The sequence below is a fragment of the Hippopotamus amphibius genome, chromosome 12, assembly GCF_030028045.1.
Source record: "Hippopotamus amphibius kiboko isolate mHipAmp2 chromosome 12, mHipAmp2.hap2, whole genome shotgun sequence".
NCBI classification, from domain to species: Eukaryota; Metazoa; Chordata; class Mammalia; order Artiodactyla; family Hippopotamidae; genus Hippopotamus; species Hippopotamus amphibius.
Genome location: NC_080197.1, coordinates 100,304,022 through 100,326,753, shown reverse-complemented (window position 1 = coordinate 100,326,753; position 22,732 = coordinate 100,304,022). Strand labels below are relative to the sequence as shown.

The 22,732-nt window shown below is 40.1% G+C and overlaps 1 pseudogene; it reads left to right on the top strand.

Annotated features, from left to right (window-relative positions):
* The first annotated feature begins 1,126 nt into the window (after positions 1-1,126).
* Positions 1,127-22,732, top strand: part of LOC130834130 (thymidylate synthase-like) — a 36,873-nt pseudogene continuing 15,267 nt past the window's right edge.

Sequence of the window (22,732 nt, the reverse complement as noted above, 5' to 3'; positions counted from 1 at the left end):
AAATCATTGTCACAAAAAAATAGTGTATGTCATGGGGAAGTGTTCCTGATATATTCAGTTAAAAAAAGCAGGAAATAATACACTATAAGACAAATTTTCTAAAAAAATAAAACAACATAGGCCAGGTAAAAATATTCCGAAATATTAACAATTTTTCCCCTTGGTGATATGATACAAGGATTTTTATCTCCTTTATATTTTCCTGTGTTTCCTACAATACATACATATAACTTTCGTTCAGAAAAATAATGGTGTTTTTAAAAGGATATCTCAATCATGAGGCTTGATCAAGCACTTAAGAATATAAAAAATGAGCTAAAAGATCAGAGAGGCAAACTAGTAAATAGTCCATTTGGATCTAAAATTGCTTAGTTTCTGTGTGCTATTAAATTAGATTTATGGTCTAATAAAGCAAACAAAGGGCTTTGGATAGTTGGCAGTGACCTTCCAAGTTCCATCTGGGGTGTGACCCTGGAGACGACCCCAGCCAATCCTAGGGGCAAGTGCAGGGGCTGTCGCTGACTGATGCTATTCAGGATTCAGATTTGAACCAACTCTTCATTTTGGAGGTTCATTTCTACAATGTTGCTAGAAAGTTCATTTTAGGTTCAGTTGTATCTGAATGGATTAAGTGGGTAAATTTTCTAACCTGTGATTATTCCATAACCTGGCCATGTTTTATGGTGAAAATAGGCTTTACAAGCTTGGAAGTTTAGTCTTGCAACAAGACAATTTGACAGCAAGACAGTCCCTATCTCTTAATATTGCATGGAAGAAAAATCCAGTGAAGAAATCTGTCCCTTATGGTAGAGAACAGAGAGCTTAGTCAATTTTAATCTTTCTCAAAAATCTTCCTCTTGGTTGATTCTTCAGCTATCCAAAGCCCTTTCTTTGCTTTATTAGATCATAAATCTAATTTAATAGCACACAGAAACTAAGCAATTTTAGGTCCAAGTGGACTCTTTACCAGTTTTCCTTTAATTAAAGATGATTTTCTTCTTAAAGGAGACTCAGGCTTCTAATTTTATATTTTCTTTCTTGAAGATGGAGCTTATATTGTTTCCATACACAGCTTACTTGCGGGCAGCAGCAGTACCAGTGTGTACCAGGCAGTAGCCGTTGAGCCATGGCGTTCAAGGTGCCGGGGGCATCCGTGAATACATTTTCATAGGGAAGGGGATTTGGGTTACTGTAGTAGGTCAGCGAGGCTGAGGAGGGCTACGAATGTTTCTAGTGGACTTTTCAGAGCTATTTGGCCTTCGTGTCTCTGCACAGAACTTGTCCCCCACATCCTACCCTTCTCTAGAGCACCAACGTTTCTCCAAAGTCTGACTCTTGTAGCCCTCAAGATTTAGATTCCTGCTCAACATTTATCTGTGTTTTCTCAGTGCCTAACAGAATCATTCCCTAAACAGAAGCGTATGGAGCACCTCCACCTTCATGGGCACTGCGGTAGGTGCTGGTTTGAAGGCACTGAACAAAACAGATCCAGTTGCCATTCACGTAAAACTTCATTCAATGGGGAGAAATGGATGAATAAATACATAAATCCAATTTCAGCGAGTGTGAGATCAACGAAAAAAATAAAACAGGGTAATGGAATTAGAGAGATGAGTGCAAGTGTTTAGGTTGGGTGAACAGGGAAGACTCCACTAAGAAGGAGGAATTTAAGCTTAAATCTCGTGCAGAGAAGGAGTTGCCAATAAGAGAGCAAGGGAGGTGCACACCAAGAGAGAACTCCGAGTTCAAAAGGTCTGAGGCAGAGCAAGTTTGGTTCGTGAGAGGAACAAGCAGGGAGCCAGCCTGGCTAGACTCTAGGGAGAGGAGGTCCAGGTGACATTAGAGAGGTAGACTGAGGCCAAATCATGCAAGATCTTGTAAGAAGGTAGCTCAGATTTTATTTTAAACATGGATGGAAAGATACCAAAGGCAGAGGTATCGCTAAAGAAGCTACCATCTCATCTATAAAACTTAGGAAGGATGATCCTGGTCTGTACCACTTTCCTTCAAGCCACCCCCAGCACTGGGATTTCCTATCAGACACAGCTCCGGGGTATCTGCCCAGGATCGTGAATCAGAGGCAGGAGGGTTAGTCCTTCTGTATTCATTTTTCGTCAAAAATACTTTCACTTTCCCTTTCCCTTTGAAAGATATCAGAAATTTTAATTGCTGTTAGGGAGAATGTAACCAAGGTCCATCTTCTCAACTGCCTAACCAGCCCCTCCACGGGTACCCCAAGCTCAGCCACAACCCACTCCCACCTGTCTTCTCTGAAACCCTAGTGTCCCTCACCCAAGGACCAACACCCTCACTTTTCCAGCTTCACAACCCAGTTACTTAGGAATTATCCAACACCTTGCACACCCTCAGCCCCATATTTAACCCTAACCAAGTCCTCCTAAAAACCCTCAATTCCATCGGCTTCTCTCCAGCTCAACCAGCACTGAGATCTCCACCTCAATCACAATTGTACAGCAAGTATCTCTGAACTGGCCTTCTCACAGTCACTTTTGTTCTCCTGCAATACACTGAAGGCTAAGCGGTCTTAAAGATGCTTAAAGCTCTGCAGTGGCTTCTCAATATACTCAGGACAGCCACTAATCCGGCCTCCGAGGTTCTGAGTAGCCAGGCTACGTTACTCACTCCAGACTCATCTGTATATCTGAGCTACAGCCATCCTGGCCCCAATCAATTCCTCAAATCTTCATGCTTCCTTTCATCTCAAGGTCTCTGCCCTCATTTTTACACCCCATATCTTTCCTTCACCTAGTTAATGCCTACTAATTTTTTTTTATAACTTTATTTGTTTATTTATTGGCTGCATTGGGTCTTCGTTGCTCCATACAGGCTTTCTCTAGTTGCCGCGAGTGGGGGCTCCTGTTCATTGTGGTGCACGGGCTTCTCATTGCGGTGGCTTCTCTTGTTGCAGAGCATGGGCTCTAGGTGTGTGGGCTTCAGTAGTTGCGGCACACAGGCTCAACAGTTGTGGCTCACGGGCTCTAGAGCGCAGGCTCAATAGTTGCAGCGCACGGGCTTTGTTGCTCCACGGCATGTGGGATCTTGCTGGGGCAGGGATCGAACCCGTGTCCCCTGCATTGGCAGGCAGATTCTTAACCACTGCACCACCAAGGAAGTCTCGATGTCTACTGATTTTTAAGATCTCACCACAACATCACTTCCTTAGGAAAGCCTTCTTCTATTTTATTTTCTCATAGCTTGTATATTCATTTAGGTCTTACGAGAACAGTGGAAACACTGCACAAAACTAATTCAATTGTTTTTGATACATGCACATTCTAGCAACCTTAGGCTAACTGATGAGTAAGGAAGGACTGAAAGGAATAAGAACTCTAAGTTGCCTGGTCTTTCCTTTTAAGTTATCTTCCCAGTGTAAGCAGTGTTACTTAGGGTGGTAACACAGGTGAAAAAGGACAAGGTAGACTTCTCTGGTGTTTTACATTTCTTAGAATGCTATTGGTAGCTTTCATCATTCAAAGCAAGTTCTGATTCAAATGGAAAGTGTGGCTTCTTGGGTAGGGTTGCCAGAGTTTGCAAATAAAAAACACAAGACAATTAAATCTGGATCTCAGATAACTGAGTCATTTTTAGTATAAGTACATCCCAAATATTGCATGGGACACACCGTATCTTAGAGCTGTCGGTGCTCCCTGCTTCCTCAGTCATAGGTACACCATGATTTCTTTTATAATTGTGATAAAACTATGTGTGGAGATTCCCTAAAAAACTGAAGATAGAATTACCATATGACCCAGTAATCCTACTACTGGGCATATACCCAGAGAAAACCATAATCCAAAAATACACATGCACCCCAATGTTCATTGCAGCACTGTTTACAATAGCCAGGTCATGGAAGCAACCTAAATGCCCATTGACAGATGAATGTATAGAAGAAGATGTGGCGCATATATACAATGGAATACTACTCAGACATAAAAAGGAACGAAATCGAGCTATTTGTAGTAAGGTAGGTGGACTTAGAGTCTGTCATACAGAGTGAAGTAAACCAGAAAGGGAAAAACAAATACCATATGCTAATGCATATATATGGAATCTAGAAAAATGGTACTGATAAACCTAGCAACAGGGCAGGAATAAAGATGCAAACATACAGATGCCCGTTTCAGAAAGTTTCACTGTTCTTTCCACCCTGTTTCTCTCTTTCCTCCAGAAGAAAGTTGATCCTAGTGATTTCAGCCCATGCATTAAACAGGAAACAATAAATGTGTAGAATTCATATTTTTCTAAAGGGAACTTAAAAACTGCTGCTACATGTTATGTACAAAACTTGTTTACGCCACATGAACAGAGAATCACAAGTTCGGTTTTGGTACTTTTCGTTCCTCTTTGTATTTGGTTGTATAGTACTTCCAAATTCAAAATGAGAAGAAAAGCTGTTCTGTATCAAACCATCTAAGCAATAAATGTTATATTTTAAAAAGGGGGGAAAAAAGATGCAGACATAGAGAACGGACTTGAGGACACAGTGGGAGAAGGGGAGGCTGGGACGTAGTGAGAGAGTAGCATTGAATACATACACTACCAAATGTAAAACAGATAGCTAGTGGGAAGCTGCAGCATAACACAGGGAGATCAGCTTGGAGCTTTGTGACGACCTAGAGGGGTGGGATGGGGAGGATGGGAAGGAGGCTCAAGAGAGAAGGGATGTGGGGATATATGTAGACATATAGCTGATTCACTTTGTTGTACAACAGAAACTAACACAGCATTGTAAAGCAATTATACTCCAATAAAGATATATTTAAAAACTTGACTACTTAAAAAAAATACACGTAACATAAAATTTACCATAGTAACCATTTTTACAGTTCAGTGGCATTAACTACATTCACATCTTTGTGCAACGATCACCACCAAACATCCACAGAACTATTTTTATCGTGCAAAACTGGAACTCTGTACACATTAAACACAAACTCTTTATTTTCCCCTCCCCAAAATCCCTGGCAACCACCATTCTACTTTCTGTCTCTATAAATTTAGCTCCTGTAAGTACTTCGTATGATTTAATCACAGAATTTTTTTACAGTATTTTATAGTCTTTTTGTGACAGGCTATTTCACTTAGCATAATGTCTTCACGGTTCATCCATGTTGTAGTATAAGTCAGGATTTTTTTCCTTTTTTTGTAAAAAATTTTTGGTATTGTTTTCAGCTTTATCGAGGTATAACTGACAAAAATTGTATATATTGAAGGTGTACAATGTGATAGTTTCATATAAGTATACACTGTGAAATAATCACCACAATCAAGGTAATTAGCATTCATTACCTCCCATGATTAGCTTTTTTTTTTCTTTTCACCCCCCTACCCTCCTCCCCTCTGCAACCACCTGCTTGTTCTCTGTATCTATGACTCTGTTTCTGGTTTGTTATGTTTTTTTCATTTGTTTTATTTTTAGACTTCACATATGAGTGGAATCACACAGTATTTCTCTTTCTCTGTCTGACATTACCTGTCTAACTTAGCCTACTACCTTCTAGGTCCATCCATGTTGCCACAAATGGCAAGAGTTCATTCCTTCTTATGGCTAACATTCTATTTTATAGATGCACATATATATATATATACATACCACATCTTTATCCATTTGTCTCTCAATGGACACTTGGGTGCTTCTATATATTGGCTATCGTACATAATGCTGCAATGAATATAGGGGTGTGAGTCTTTTCGAATTAGTGCTTTTTTTTCTTCAGAAAAATATCCAGAAGTGGAATTACTAGATCGCATGGTGATTCTCTTTTTAATTTTTTCAGGAAACCTCATACTGTTTTCTGCAGTAAATTGTACCCATTTATTTTCCTATCAGCAGCGCACAAGGATTCCCCTTTCCCTATATCCTCACCAACACTTTTTTGTTGTCTTTTTGGTGCCGGAGATTCTGACAGGTGTGAAGTGGTATTTCATGGTGGTTTTGATTTGCATTTCCATGATGTTGAGCATCTTTTCACATGTCTGTTGGCCATCTCTAAGGACATTAGAAAAATGCCTACTTGGGTCAGGTCCTCAGCCCACTTTTTAATCAGGTTGTTTGTTTTTTGATGTTGAGTTGTATGAGTTCTTTGTATATTTTGGATATTAACCCTTATCAGATATATTGTTTGCAAATATCTTCTCCCATTCAGTAGCCTACCTTTTCATTCTGTTGATAGTTTCTCTCACTGTGCAAAAGTTGTGTCACAAGTGTGACATGGTCCCATTTGTTTACTTGCTTTTGTTTCCCTTGCTTGAGGAGATAGATCCAAAAAATATTGTTAAGACCAATGTCAAAGAGCATACTGCCTATGTTTTCTTCCTGGAGTTTTATGGTTTCAGGTCTCACATTTAAGTCTTTAATCCATTTTGAGTTTAGTTTTGTATCTGGTGTAAGTAGTCCAGTTTGATTCTTTTGCATATAGCTGTCCGGTTTGGGGGCGTTTCCCTATTTTATAGCCTTCTTGCATTGTACCTTTCCCTTAAATCTTTTATCAAAGTTTGTGAATGTGTTTTAAATTGAATGATTATATTATTGGATCAGCTTTCCTACCAGTCTATAAGCTCCATGAGGGTAAGGGTGGTGTCTTCTTATTAACCATCACCGTCATCATCTAATCCTGAGCCAGGCACCTAATAGATGCTCAACAAATATTTGTTGACTGAATGAACGGGTTGTAATACCCATAACTGTTCAATTCCATTCACATTCTATGCATAGCACAGGCTAGGTGCTGCAGTAATGGGAAGTAACTAAATGTGACCCTACCTTCAAGAAGATTTAGAGGTGAAAATAGACATGTAGTAAGAGACAAGTTGTGAGAAGCACATGAATAACAGAAGTGGCCAGAGAAGGGAGAGATTAATTCCCCAAAGTTAGGAAATGTGGTCTAAATTCCCAAATTTCATCTATGCTGTCTTCAATCTCATATCAGATTTTATATACTACTCAACACTTCAGCTTTCCAAAATGAAGATCTAATTCTTTAATCTATTAATTTGTATATTGGACCAAAGGATAAAAAGGTGAAATGGGAAAAAGTTATCACTTTCCTTCTCAAACCTAAGCCAATATATTCTTTCTTCTCTACCCGAAGCTGCTTGGAATGCCATCAGAAGATCTCAACACCAGCCCTCACTCTGTTCCAAGCTTGCTGTGTGTGTTTCTCAGCTCAGGCTGCCATAGCAAAATACTACAGACCAGGTGGTTTAGACAACAGAAATTTACTTCCCCACAGTTCTGGAGCCTGGAAGTCCGCCATCAGGTTGCCAGCATGGCCAGGCTCTCGTGAGCACTCTCTATAAATCAGAGGTTCTCATGACCCCCATCTCAGGTTTGAGAATTTGCTCGAGTGGCTCACAAAACCCCCCAAACCACTTACTTACTACTGCCAATTTACTACAAGTGATATTTTAAAGGATGCAAATGAACAGTCAGATGAAGAGATACACAGGGGAGGTCTGGAAGGGCCTTCCCGTGTGAAGTGGGGTGTGCCACCCTCCCAGCGTGTGGATGTGTTCGCCAACCTGGAAGCTCTACGAACCCTGCACTCTGGGGAGTTTTATGCAGGCTTCATCACATAGGCATCATCAATTATTAACTCAGTTTCCAGTCCCTCTCCCCTCTCCAGAGACTGAGGGATGGGTCTGAAAGTTCCAAGCTTTTAATCACGGCTTGGTCTTTCTGGCGACCATCCCCCACCCAGGAGCCCACCAAGAGGAGCCTCATTAAAACAAAAGATGCTCCTATCACCCCAAGAAATTCCAAGGCATTTTAGGAGCTCTGCGCCAGGAATCAGGGGCAGAGACAATTATTTATGTTATTTCACAGGTACTTTTTTGCTGGGTCCTCACATGGTGGAGAGAGAGAGAGGGATCAAGCTCCCTTCTCACAAGCACACTAATCTTTTTGTATCAGGGACCCACCCTCTGACCTCACTGAACCTTAATCACTTCCCCGTAGTCCCTGTCTCCAAATATAGTCACATTGGCAGTTAGGGCTTCCACATATGAATTGGAGGGTGGGGCATACAATTCAGCCCGTATCTCTGTGATCTTGATTAAATGCCAAACTACTCTGGTCTGCAACTAGAGCCACGAGCGTTTTGTTTTGGTCTATAAAGTCTTACTGGAATACAGCCATGCCCAATCATTTACATATGGTCTATGGCTGCATTTGCACTTCAACGGTGTAGCTGAATAATTGCTGCAGCGATCTAACAGGCTGCAAAGCCTAAAACATTTGGTATCTGGCCCTACCCTGAAAACGTTTGCTGACCCCTTACCTTGGTGATCCCTCAAGACTCTTCCAGCTCGAACAACCTAGGGTCCTATTTATGCCTCAGCCTAGGACAACTTTTAGTTCAAGTCCTCAGGTCCCGCAAAAAGCACTAGTGACCTAATGATTGTTTTAATAAGTATTAAATGCATGTACAGATGGAGGTGATTTCTCCAACCTCACATTGTAGCTAACCTCTGATATTAAGTGAGCTTAAGTAGACATAGAACAAAGTCTTTCCATGTAGCAAATGCATTTTATGTCTCCGCAGCCAAATACCTTCCCGTTAAATCATTGTTTTAGGGGCTCTGTTGAGTGCCTAATGTAGCAAGGAAGAACAGAGAGAGTTAGACGTGCTCTGGCCTCACTGGTTTCCCGTCTCCGCACTTGCATAGCCCCTGCGATCTGCACCACGCTGTTTGGCACAGAGATGTGTGCCGTTCTGAACTGCTGGCTAGTTATGTCGTTTGCGTTAGCCTCGTATCCCAGCTAGACAGTGAGGAGCCTGGGGTCGGGAATTGTGCTTTCTGGATCAAAAAAACACAGAATTAAAGAGCTGGAAGAGATATCAATAATCATAATCAATCTTCTTGCTTTACACGTGAATAAGCTGCGGCCCAGACCAAACAAATAACTTGTCTTACTTCTCTTTAACTGTCAAGTACTTATCAAGTGCTTGATTCAGATTTCTGTTTCACAAGGGCCTGAAGGATGATTAGAGAAAGATATTCAAAAAGGAGATAAAGAGGAAAAGGAAATTTCCTGGGTCTTGACTTGAAAGGCTTTTGGTGGCGTGTTCTAGAAAGCAATCTAAACTCTACATGTTCATGTATCTCTAACACAGCATTTCCTAACATGTAGTCTGTAGAACACCAACTCCAAGAGATGCTCTAAGAAAATATGGTCCGATAGTTTAAACAAGTTTGGAAAAGGCTTCATACCCGCTTGGAGAACTCATATACACAACAGCACAGCAAGGCCCTGAGAAGCTCTGCAGTAAATGTACCTGATTTACACTGAGATGCACACACACTTGGCAACAAAACCACATTTTTTTCATAGAACATTTATCATCTTCTCAGAAACAGAGGGAAATATACAAGAAAGACAAAGTCAGACAAATTTGGAGCTTGGTTAAACCAGTGGATAATTGCCCAGCATCTAATAACAGGTGAACTCTTTCAAGACAGGCCAGTGCACTGAATAGACCTTCACTCCTACATACTACATAGAACTGAAACACTGATGTTCTTCCACAAAGGGAGCAATTTTCTTCTCAGAATGAGCGCAATAATATCTTTTCAATTAAAAGTAGGATCCACTCTATTGGCAACATGCTCAAGAGCAAATTTAGTGGATGAAGGTAGCTATCAGTCTAACCATGGGTATCAAATGATAAAAGTAACAAATAAATGGAATTTTTTTTGACAGAAGAAAAGTTCTATTTAGGAACCACATGTAACTTGGTCTTCAGGCTTGGTCACAGTACTAATTAAGCAAGTTGGTGTTTAAAACACTCCCAGAGACTCCCACTGCTGGCCCAGATTGGGTAGCAGGGACTAGATTTACCTTCCCACCTAAACCAAAAGATGGACAAGTATATGAAATAATAGTTTTCAAGACACAGGACATGGGCAACAAAGAACAGTGATCCCTGAAAGAGAGAAAACAAATGAGGTCAGCCCTGTAATTGCTCTAGGTTAACTGCCTTGAAAGAGTTCCATGACACAGCACAGGGAGACAGAATGCTGGCAGAACCCAGTAAACAACCTGAGACAAAGAGATAGAGCTGGGAGTATGGGAAGACCAAGCCAGCTAGAGTTCATAAGACAGAGTATTGGAGAGAATAGAGAGGTACTGAGACCTAACTCCAGATATCTGAAGAGGGTCTCCCCCAAGTATTCAGCTGAGTACTGATAAGTTCACACATGACCTTATGGAGGCATTCAAAAGCTGCTTTTAAAATATGCAGTTATATAAAACATGTAAATGTAGTAAAAATGTTTAAGAGATCTTAAATTTATAACAGAAACCAAACAAACTGAGCTGATCAAAGATTAATCAAATATTTGACTTGATTTCTTGGGAGTAATTGTTGAAATTAACTATTTTATTTTTTAATTTAGTTTTTCTTGCTTTATTGAGATATAATTGACCTATAACATTACATTAGTTTAAGGTGTACAACATAATGATTTGATACATGTATATATTGCAAAATAATTACAACAAAATATTTAGTTAGCATCCATCATCTCACATAGTTACATTTTTTTTCTTGTATGAGAACTTTTAAGATCTATTCTCTTGGCAACTTTCAAATATACAATAAAGTATTGTTGGCTCTAGTCAAAAAGAAAGAAAAGAAGGAGGATCCCACATGCCACTGAGCAGCTGGGCCTGTGCACCACAACTATTGAGCCTGCGCTCTAGAGCCCATGAGCCACAACTACTGAGCCCATGCACTGCAACTACTGAAGCCCAAGTGCCTAGAGACCATGCTCCACAACAAAAGAAGCCACGGCAATGAGGAGCCCACACACCACAATGAAGAGTAGCCCCCACTCACCACAACTAAAAGAAAGCCTGCACACAGCAAAAAAGACCCAACACAGCCAATGAAATAAATAAATAAATAAATAAATAAATAAATAAATAAATTTTTAAAAAATAAAATAATAAAATTTAAAAAAAAGAAGCAATACGGTAACAAATTCAGTAAAGACTTTAAAAATGGTCCACATCAAAAAATAAATCTTTAGAATTGACACAGGTGTTAGAATTAGCAGATGTGACATTAAAACAGTTATTATAACTGCATTTTGTATATTTAAAATGTTAAATAGAGACGTGGTAATATAAAAAGACCCAAATTGAATTTCTATAGATGCATATGATGATGTCTGAGATAAAAATATACTGGATGAAGTTATTGGCAAATTAGACATTGCAGAAGAAACGATTTAGTAAACGTGAAAAAAACTGAATAGAAGCTATCAATAATAAAACACGGAGAGAAAAGTGAGTTTTAAAACATGAACCAAGCATCAGTGGGAAAGCTTCAAGTGGAGTCCCACAAATGGGCACAGGTTACAGAAAAAAATATTTGAAGGAATAATGAGGGCTTCCCTGGTGGCACAGTGGTTAAGAATCCACCTGCCAATGCAGGGGACAAGGGTTCAATCCCTGCTCTGGGAAGATCCCATATTCTGTGGAGCAACTAAGCCCATGTACCACAACTACTGAGCCTGTGCTCTAGAGCCCTTGAGCCACAACTATTGAGCCCACATGCCACAACTACTGAAGCCCGCGAATCTAGAGCCCATGCTCCGCAAGAGAAGCCAGTGCATCGCAATGAAGAGTAGCCCCCGCTCTCCCCAACTAGATAAAGCCATGTGCAGCAACAAAGATCCAACACAGCCAATAAATAAATAAATTTTTAAAAAAGAAAGAATGAACAAAATTTTTCTAAATCTGATGAAAACTAAATACAGATCCAAGAAGTTCAAGAAATCCCATATTTGCCCATAAACATGTTTGGTATAAATACAACTCAGAAACATTATGGTATTTTTTCACTGCTATCTTTTTAAATACGCCAAAACTAATATCTATTTATACAAGGCACTAAAAGAGAGAATCTGTGATCACCTAACAAATTTCTAATAAGCTTCTTTCATATGGGGCAGGACAATTAACTGAATTCTACTGGAAACTTGCTGAGCTCACAACTTAATCTATTTCTCTCTGGCAGAGAGCTAGAGTGGTACCCACATGGTTTAACATGCTACAGCACCTTTCTCTCCCACAAGACTCCTTTAACATCTCATAGTTTCTCTGGGCAAGAGAATGTCAATTTACCAACCAGGAAACCACTTCATACCACAGGACCACGAAGACCATCTGAGACCAGGGATAACATCACCATCTGTGTCTGAGCCAGAGTACCAGTTCTGGCAACCCACGCCTGTTTCACACACAAGAGGCAAATGGCCATATGCAGAGAAAGTAAAGAAAGTCTGTAAATTATCAGCTCTGAGACTAAAGAGATGAATAATGACAAAGCTGCTGACATTTCACCTAAGACCATCATCTTGGGTGAAAAAGAAATGAATAACCAGCAGCACATATTTCTTTTTGCAGTTCAATGTTTTCCCTCCTTTCTCCCAAAACATCTAAGATGAAAGTTTCTTTATTTATGCATTTTACTAGAGTTTGACTACTTGGCACTTTTCAAGAAAATAACTTGTAAAAACAATTGGAGTCATTTTTCTAAGTTCAAATCTCTACAAAATTAACTGCTTTCTTAATTAAGAAAGCAATTGCTGGCAATTTTCAATTTACCAATGAGTTTCCAAACTCCAGAAGTTTTACTTGGTCAGTCCTAGTGTGGAATTAAGAACTTATTGCCCATGAAAACAATGCTCTTATTTATTGATTCATTCAGCAAACCTGTAGAAGGTTGCCTATAATATTGAATCCTTTGAGGATTCAGAGGGTGCAGGACACTGTTCCTGTGTACAAAGAATTTTTATTTTAGTATAGAAGATACAGATATGCAAAAAAATAAAATAAAATAATACATATATGTATATATGAAATATATACTGACAGGTTAAGTACTAAGAGTACCATTTAGATCAGTGTTCCTTACACTTTGGTCCATGAGCCAGTGATCACCCCAGTTTCCCTAGCACTGGTTTAAAATGTAGACCTTTAGTCTTTCTCTAACGCTCCTGAACCTAGATCTCTGGAAGTTATTTGTATGAACACCAAACTTTCAAGATAATGGTATAAGTGATACATGCAATGTACTGCAGAAATTAAAAAGAAGAAAAAATCTCTTTCAGCTGCCTATGGTCAGGAAAAGGTTTAGAAATTCAGAATTGATTAACAGAATTTCATTACATGAAAACTGAAACTCAAAGCATTATATGCAAGGATTCTGACTGCTGAATGACAGACTAAGGAAATCCAAAAATCCACTCCTCTCATAAAAGCAATGAGAATACGAGCAAAAATTTTCAAAACCATCTTTTCAGAACTCTAAAAATTAGCCAAAGGCTTTTAACAATCCAAGGTGTGTTTATTCAAAAAAAGTAGTTGAATCTCCATGAGAAACAGGGAGTTTTGTTTAACTTGCCCTACTCTCATCTCTCTCTCCCAAGCTCTGCAGTAATCTTGAAAACCAACAGCCTTACAATCACAACAGTCATGAACACCAGCAGCCTAGCAACACTAGAAAGGGTAGAATGAATTTAGGGTTCCTCAAAAGCCCCATCCCACTATTTGACCTATCTGGCACTTCCCTGAAAACCTCCACTTCCAAGATTCATCTTTATTTCCCCGACTGAGAGCTAATTCAGCAAAAACAGCCTTTTCCCCTTGAGTCAATGTTCAAAAACAATCAGCAGCAATTGTTTAATATTAGCTACCTGAGGCAGCAATAACAGCTGGGACAAATGAGAAGCTAACCAAAAAATTTAAAAGGAAAAACTGGAGAATGGGATATCCATGGGGGACTTTGAAGGGTTGTGGCCTATTTCTGGATATTTAAAAGGCCTTCGAAGGGCTGGGTATAATTCTCACCTCTAGCTGACCATGAAGCTCTGGACAAGCAGGAAGTAAAGGCTAAGGTAGTGTTGTAAATTGTCTGCCACAGCATTGAAGACATTCCCTGACATAAACACACACACACACACACACACTCCCCAGCAGGCTAAGAGATTTATTAGTGGCTAAGAGACATTTAAGGAAATCTCTGTCCAATCATTAACCGACCACTAAGCTAATTGAGCAGAGGCTTCAGTGGCCACACACAACAAAGAATACGGACTTTAAAAATTCGTTCAGGAAAGTCACTAAGCAAACAAAAGAAAAGGAAAAAAAGAAAAAGAAAGAAAGGAAAAACACAGCAGCATCAACAAAAAAAACAAAGAGCAATAACAAACCCAGCTGAGGGTGAGTAGGGGATGAAATCTGACTTCCAGAATTCCCATATTATATTATTTTAAATGTCCCAATTTTAACATAAAACTTTATGAGACATGCAAAGAAACAGCTGAATAAGGCTCATACAGGATGTAGCAGTTGGGGGTAATAAATTTCAACTGTTCCTAAGGTAGCTGGGTGTTGGCCTTACTAGACAAAGACTTTAAGTTAATTTAAATAAAGATATTAAAAGAACTAAAGATGTGGGCAGTTGGGGAGGGATGAATTGGGAGATTGGGATTGCCATATATACACTACTAATAAGAAAAGAAAATCAAGTTGTACACCTTAAATATATGCAGTTTATTGTATGTCAATTATATCTCAATAAAAGTTCTTTAAAAAAAAAGAACTAAAGGAACTTATGTCTACAGAACTAAAGAAGAGTAGGAGAACAATGTCTCACCAAAGAGAGAATATCAAAAAAGAGACAGAAATTATAAAAAAAAGAACTAAGTAGAAATTATTGAGTTGAAAAGTACAATAACTTAACTGAAAAATTCAGTAGAGCACTTAGCATACTTGAATATATAGAAGAAAGAATCCATGACCTTGATGATAAGCCAATTGAAATTATCCAGTCTGACAATACTACAAAGCTACGGTAATCAAAACAGTGTGGTATTGGCACAAAAACAGACATGTGGGTCAATGGAACAGAATAAAGAGCCCAAAAATAAACCCACACACCTACGGTCAATTAATCTTCAACAAAGGAGTCAAGAATATACAATAGGAAAAAGTCTCTTCAGCAAGTGGTGTTGGGAAAGTTGGACAGCCACATGTAAATCAATGAAGTTAGAACACACCTAACACCATACACAAAAATAAACTCAAAATGGCTTAAAGACTTAAATATAACAGATGACACCATTAAACTCCTAGAAGAGAGCATATGCAAAACATTCTCAGACATAAATCGTACAAATGTTTTCTCAGGTTAGTCTCCCAAGGCAATAGAAATAAAAACAAAAATAAACAAATGGGACCTAGTCAAACTTACAAGCTTTTGCACAGCAAAGGAAATTTAAAAAAAAAAAAAAAAAAGGAAAAGACAACCTATAGAATGGGAGAAAATATTTGCAAATGATGCAACCAACAAGAGCTTAATCTCCAAAATATACAAAAAGCTCATACAAGTCAACAACAAAAAAAAAACAACCCAATTGAGAAATGGGTATAAGACCTAAATAGACATTTCTCTAAAGAAGGAATACAGATGCCCAATAGGCACATGAAAATATGCTCAACATTGCTAATTATTAGAGAAATGCAAATCAAAACTACAATGAGGAAACAAAAAAAAAGACTACAATGAGGTACCACCTCACATCAGTCAGAATGGCCATGATTTAAAAATTTACAAATAATAAATGCTGGAGTGGGTGTGGAGAAAAGGGCCCCTTCTACATGGTTGGTGGAAATGTAAGTTGGTGCAGCCACTGTGGAAAACAGTATGGAGGTTCCTCAAAAAACTAAAAATAGAATTACCATATGATCCAGCAATCTCACTCCTGGGCATATATCAAGACAAAACTCTAAATCAAAGAGATACATGCACCCCTATGTTCATAGCAGCACTATTCACAATAGCCAAGACATGTAAACAATCTAAATGTGTATCAACAGATGAGTGGATAAAGATGTGGTACATATACACAACTGAATACTACCCAGCCACAAAAAAGAACAAAATAATGCCATTTGCAGCAACATGGATGCAACTAGAGATCATCATACTAAGTGAAGTATGTCAGAAAGAGAAAGGCAAATACCATATAATATCACTTATATGTGGAATCTAAAATATGACACGAATGAACATATCTATGAAATAGGAACAGAATCACAGACCAGAGAATAGACTGGTGGTTGCCAAGGGGCAGGGGTTTGGGGAGGGGTGGAGTGGGAGGTTGGGGCTACCAGATGTAAGCTTTTATATATAAAATGGATAAACAATGAGGTCCTACTGTATAGCACAGAGAACTATATTCAATATCCTGTGATAAACCATAATGGAAAAGAACATATATTAAAAAAAGAATGTGTATATATATACATATGGCTGAGTCACATTGCTGTACAGCTGTAATTAACACAACATTGTAAATCACCTATACTTCAACTTTTAAAATTAAATAAATTAAAAAAATTTTTAGAAAAGAAATTATCTGGTAAATTTTTAAAAGTTTAAAAAACAAATAAAAAAAAAAACAAATAAAAAGAATAAAGAAAAAAATGAACAGAGCCTCAGAGACCATGGGACACCATCAAACATACCAACATACACATAATATGAGCCTCAAAAGGAGAAAATAGAGATAAAAGGGCAGATAAAATATTTGTAAAAATAATAGCCAAATTTGAAGATTAAAAAAAAAAAACCACATTAATCACATCCAATAAACTCAACAAACTTCAAGTGAGATAAACTCAAAGACATTCACATCTAGACACATCATAATCAAACTATTGAAAGCCAAAGTATTCTATTCAGAACAGGAGACAGTAAAGGGTCTGGATTAGATATGCACAGGGTTCTGGGATAAGTAGGAGATACAGTTTAAAAAGTTTGTTTGGGACGAGGCAATCAAAATAGTACTGACTCGAAGTGATAAAGGCCTGAACTAAAATAGCAGCATGGAAAACGGAAAGGAAGGACTAAGATGAAACATTATAAAACCCAAATCAGTAGACCTAGACACTGATGTCTTTGGCAACGTGTATGGGAAGCATTCAGAAATGAGCCAAGTTTTCACGTCTCAGTCATTGCAAGATGGCTAAAGTAGGGAAGTCAGGAATAGTTGGTTAGAAAAGGAAGGAAAAATATGAAGAGTGTGATTTAGGAAATGTGGAGCCTGAAACCCTGAACATACATAGAAACCACCCGTCAGGGGTGGAGAATGTGGAACTGAGAGAGACCAGGGAAAGGCTGTAGTCCTGGCTGACTCCTACTGCCCTGGCATCACATCCAGTGTAGCATTTGTCCAGACAACAGTGTCCCAAGTTGGGACACAATATGGCCACATTATCTCTGAGGGAGAACGTAAGAAGATTCGGGAAAAACTCACCTCATAGAACATTGGGCAATGCCCGTGGACAGGGGAGAAGAGAAGGAATACAAACAGCTATGGAAACAGGAAAACACAAAGAAGTAGTAAAGTATATTCAGAGACGTGAAGGAGGAGCGTGAGCGGGGAAAGATGGTCGGCTTCGATGTGATCTTCAGAGACCCCAGGAGAGCAGATTTCATTGAGTGGTAGTATTAAAGGTCCATTTTTTTTTTATTTTGTCATTCAAGAGGGTAACAAGTTAGAGGATAGTTTGTTTTTTAATGCTAAGTGTATTTGCCGACTTAGGGGAAGGAACTAGCAGAGGGAAGTGAGAGAAGACAGAAGTACCAGCCAAGATAATGAAAACAGCAAGGTCTCAGAGGCAGTGAGGACAGGAGGGAAGGAAATGATAGAGACAGGAATTAAAATATCGCATAAATGGATGTTTTCTTAAGAATGGGTGAAGGCAGAAAATGTCTGCAGCAATGAGAGGTTGTGGTAAGAGAAGAAAGGAAGAGAAAACGAAGGCGCTGTCACTCCCAGCAGTCAGGAACGGCCCTTATTTATCGAGTGTAGACGTGCCTGACCCCTTGGGTTCAAATCCCAGCTCTGCCACCAATTCTGTTATTTCCAGCAAGTTATCTGACCTCTCTGTGCTTCCATTTCCTCATCTGTAATAGGATAATGATATCATCGTTGTGAGGTTGAGTGTATACCAGTAAAAGTGCTCAGAATAGTAGTGTTTACTGAGTGCTTACATCATAAGCACTCAATTGCTATTATTTGCATAGTATGGTCTGTAGCCCCGCTGTCTCACATGATCCTTGGAGCTTCCTAAATGTCCCATGAAAGAATGAAATCAGAATCAAGACAGTCTGCTGGAAGCTAGGATGTGGGAATGTTGTTGAAGAATAAAGATCAAGCAGATGAGAATTCCAGAATTCTACAGAAGACAAATTAAAATCACTCATAATCGAGGTCCTGGTTAAGGGCGGGAGACTCCTAAAGCCAAAGGAAGTTGATGGCAGCTGGCACGGGATGAGGGTGAAGGGAGGTCTCCATAGGAGCAAGGGGATGAGACGGAGAGAGCACAGCAAGCTAAATGATGACCTCTTCAGCATTCCCACACAGTGAAATGCCTCAGTTATTCCCACAGGGTCTGGGCGATCACGTTAAGACAGCACATCACAGAGAAGCATCTGCCAGTTACACACACACACAAGGAACCCAGAGGAGGATGCCCATCTTCGCTTTCCCATAACATCATCCTTCAGCTGATTCAGTCCACCTCAGATAAGCATCTAAAGTTCCACTCTCTCTCTCTGGACTTCCTCCTTCATCCCTCTCTCCCTGCCCCACCCCTCTCATGGGTCCTTTTCTACCCACTTCCCTCCTTCCAAGTCCAGTCTCCACCCAAGAGGGGTAATATTCCTACGTAAAGAGGCTTCAGGACCTTCAAGTCTTCCTCGGTTAACACGGACAATATCTTAGAGCAAACTTATTGCTACATTAATAAAATCTCTACCTTTTTATTCCAATTTACAAAAGACCCCCTTCATAACTAAGATGGGAAAAGAAATAGAAGGCGGCAGGGGCAAAGAAAATCCTGTCCTGTCAGGTAACCATTTTAAATACAAAGTTTGTCCCAGCCGCTAGAACAGTGTCTAAACATGACAGTCCCCAGTGTTGGACGGGTGAATAAATGAATAAAAAACTCCAGAACAAAACACGACTGACTTGAACAGTAATGGCTGTTGGCATCCATGATCCTCTCTCCTGAGCCTTCTGTTTGCTCACTCACTTTGTTGCATTAAGAGTCCCAATTTTTCACACCTCCCTGTATCCACACACTTTGGTAGTTGCCTTCTCACGCTGACTCTGGACTTGGCCTTGTGATTTGCTTTGGAGAATGAGAAAGCAGCAAATCCGACTGGACAGAAGCTTTAAAAAATGCTTGTACGTGAACTGCCACTAACAGGAGAACAAGCCTGAGCTAACGTGCTAGAGGAATGTGGCATACACAGGAAGGGCAGGTGAACGGTCAAGGTCATCCCAGGCCCACCAGCCCCCAGCCTACCACTGGCCGATCACATGATCGCGATCGGCAGAACCACCAAATTCGTGAAATATAATAAATGGTTTTGTAACAGGGAAGTACAAAATGTAGCTATTGGCATACCCTGCCCCTCTGCCTGAATGTTAAACTAAAGTGCCTTTGTTCAGCTCACAGGGAAACAGTCTGACCCTGCCCACCTGTCAATGGCTGCAAGAAAGAAGAAATTAACACATCCCCCTCCCCCAGGCTGGCCAAACCCAGGAGATGTTTTGCAAGACTTAGGGCTTTTTACTTTACTTCCTCACCTCCTCCCCCTCTCTGTTCTATAAAAGAAACTGGCATCCAGACTCCAATAAGATGGTACTCTAGGACAGTAGTCTGCCATCTTCTCAGATGCCTGGCTTTCCAAATAAAGTCGCTATTCCTTGCCTCAGTACCTCATCTCCGATTTATTGGCCTGTCAACCAGCAAGCAGGGTGAGCTTGGATTTGGTAACAGTTTTTGTTTGAAACCACAAAGTTTGGAGTTATTAAGCAGCAGTAGGTAACTGATAACGCTGCCACCCCCCTGGTTCCCCTCTGGCTACATTAGACTGGCAGCCCGGTTGCACCACTTTGAGGGGTGGGAGCACAGTTCACGTCACAATCTATGCTGTGCAACGCAGAGCCTTTATGCCTGCATGCGGCAGCGCTGCTGGGAGAGCACCAGAATAAGTAAAACCCTCTCTCCTGCTTGCCCTTCACCTTTAATTACACGGGGAGAAAGGGAAAAGTATGTTAAAGGCAGCTTCAGCTTCCAAAACTAACTGCATATTGCAAAAGGAACCATTTCGCTTGACTGAACATTTCCAAACACGTTTCAGCTCCAGAGCATTTTAAACACAGATAGAAAACAATATAAATAATGCATATGGGTGTGTGTGTATATGTGTATATACACATAGGTACACATATATCTACATGGCTGTGAATGAATCATTTGCAAGGGACATTTTGAATGTTAAAATGGTGTGAATTTCTACACTCCCTCTGTCTGGCTTTCCAGGCACCAGTCCCATCAGTCTTTAAACCCTGACACCAGGCAGTTCATTGTTTTTCAAATTGATGACATTTCTCAGTCCATTGTTTTTAAACTGTCACCCTCAGTGGGCAGCTGGCACAACTCATTGCTACTCTCAGCTCCCACCAAGCTCATCACCCCAGGAGCGCTGTGCTAGCAAAATTTTCAGCTGACTGATCTCCAGGATGGCAAATACTCTCTGTGTGCTTCCTCTGATGACATCATTCGTTTTGTGCTCCAACCTTACCGGAAACAGAAATAATTAAGATTGTGATGGTCCATCCCAAACACGGATAATGAAAATGAGGGAAATTGAAAATAGAACCAGTCATTCTATTCAACCTCTTGGTGGCATGGAAGACTAACTCTCTCCCAGACATCCCAATAGTTTCACGTCATCGTTGCAAAAGTGTCTCTAATATTGCAGGGTCTGTCTGCTCTATTGAGAGACGATTCTGGATCTGGTTCTCAGTTCAAACAGGCTTATTTTGATCTGCTGAATTTTCTCATTTATTTTCTGAAATGCATGACTTATGGACTTAATTCTCATCTCAGGAAATAGCCTGATTTCTCCCAGAGTTCTCAAACTAATTATATGGAGTTCGGTGAATGTGGAAGTCAGTTCCTCCTCTCTGTCCTCAGTTGGATATTGGGCGTGATGTAGGGTGGCGTATGTGCCTGAACGGAGGAATCAGAGAACCAGGTCCAGATGACTCGGCCCCTAAGCAGGGGTGTGGCCCTGCACAAGTCACAATCGTGTCTGATCTTCAGGTTCCTTATCAACAAAATGAGGGCTTGGATGATTTCCAGGGCTCCTTTTAGCACTGAAAGCTTATTACAGTATCCACAGATTTTTGTGATATTTCCTTTTACTTTTGAGGTGGATTAATAACAAAACAGGGAAGGACAAAGCAAAAATAGGAAAATGCAAGCCCCAGGGAATAAATAACTCATGGCCTCTTTCACAGGACCCTGCCAGGGGCACCGCAAATATCTGGGTCAACGAAATAAGGAAAAAACTAACGTCTGCACTCTGGCTTCTGTACGTTGCTTCTGCACAGATAAACATAGCTATAGGCTCCCCAAAGCGCCTGGACTGGTCTAGAAACGGAGAAGCTCTCCTTTAGTTTGGGGCTCAGTCTTTGGATGTGAATCCTCTGGGCCTGCACCGGTACAATAAACACTGCTTCCTGAATTACAAGCCTCGGTGTCCTGTCTACCTCTACGGATTCCTCCAACCCTTTAGTAGAGAGCATACACTTATTTCAGCATTTATGGCGTTTCCGATTGGTATGTCTCCACATCATTGTGTGCCTGGATAAGCCTTTCACGAGTACACTCTCAGTTCCCCCTTCCGTCTTGGGGTTGGAAGGATTTGAAAAGTACTTGGGCAATTCAATCACTCAGCAAACACTTACTGAGCACTTCTTATGTGCCAGGCCCTAGGCTAGGGGCTTGGGAAAATAAAATGAAAGTGATTATAATACTGATGTTCCTAGTTATTTCTCTACAAAAACACCGAATGAGAGACTTGGTCTCGGCCTCAACCCAAAGTATACATCTAGCCTAAGAAAATGTTTAATTCAGAAGATCACTATGTTACACCAGACCCGAGAAGAGGTTAAAACCTTTTGCTAAAATGGTATTGGCAATACACACCTTCCGGTCCATGTTAAAGAGATCGTGTGAGAGTGATTTGAGTTCTGAGAACTACTTAAATTAATTGAATTATCTAGCCAGTATCTGGTACAGCAGAGAAGAACTGTTGTAATTTTTATCTTTCTACCTCTCCTTCCTTTCTTTGCATCTCTTTCCCCTAACATTGACCTGACTTCTCTCTCATCCGTCCTACCCTAGCTATCCTCCAAGGGCACACCGCTGAAGCAGCAAAATCACCGGGGATCTTCTGCATCCCCACTTTCAACACTAGTGAAAGGCAAGTGCCTTCTTCACTTCTAACCCCACCACATTCCCAACCTTTTGTTCAGTGCGTGCTTACACCAACATGACCTGGAAACCAATTAGGTGAAAGGAAATCGGGTATTATCCACGGTATGCTGCGTATTACGAAACCTGCAGAAGTCTGATATTAACCAGGAAGCCAAAGGATTCACATTGGCAGGAAAATTCTACATCTGCTGTTCTGCACTTCCTGACGAGTCTCAGTAAGATTGGATCTGTTGTTTGACCACACATTTACATAACAGGTTTTTCTCTGCTTTTGTGTTGCTCTAGCTAATTGATTTAGAATGCAATGCTAATCTCCAGTGCCCCTCC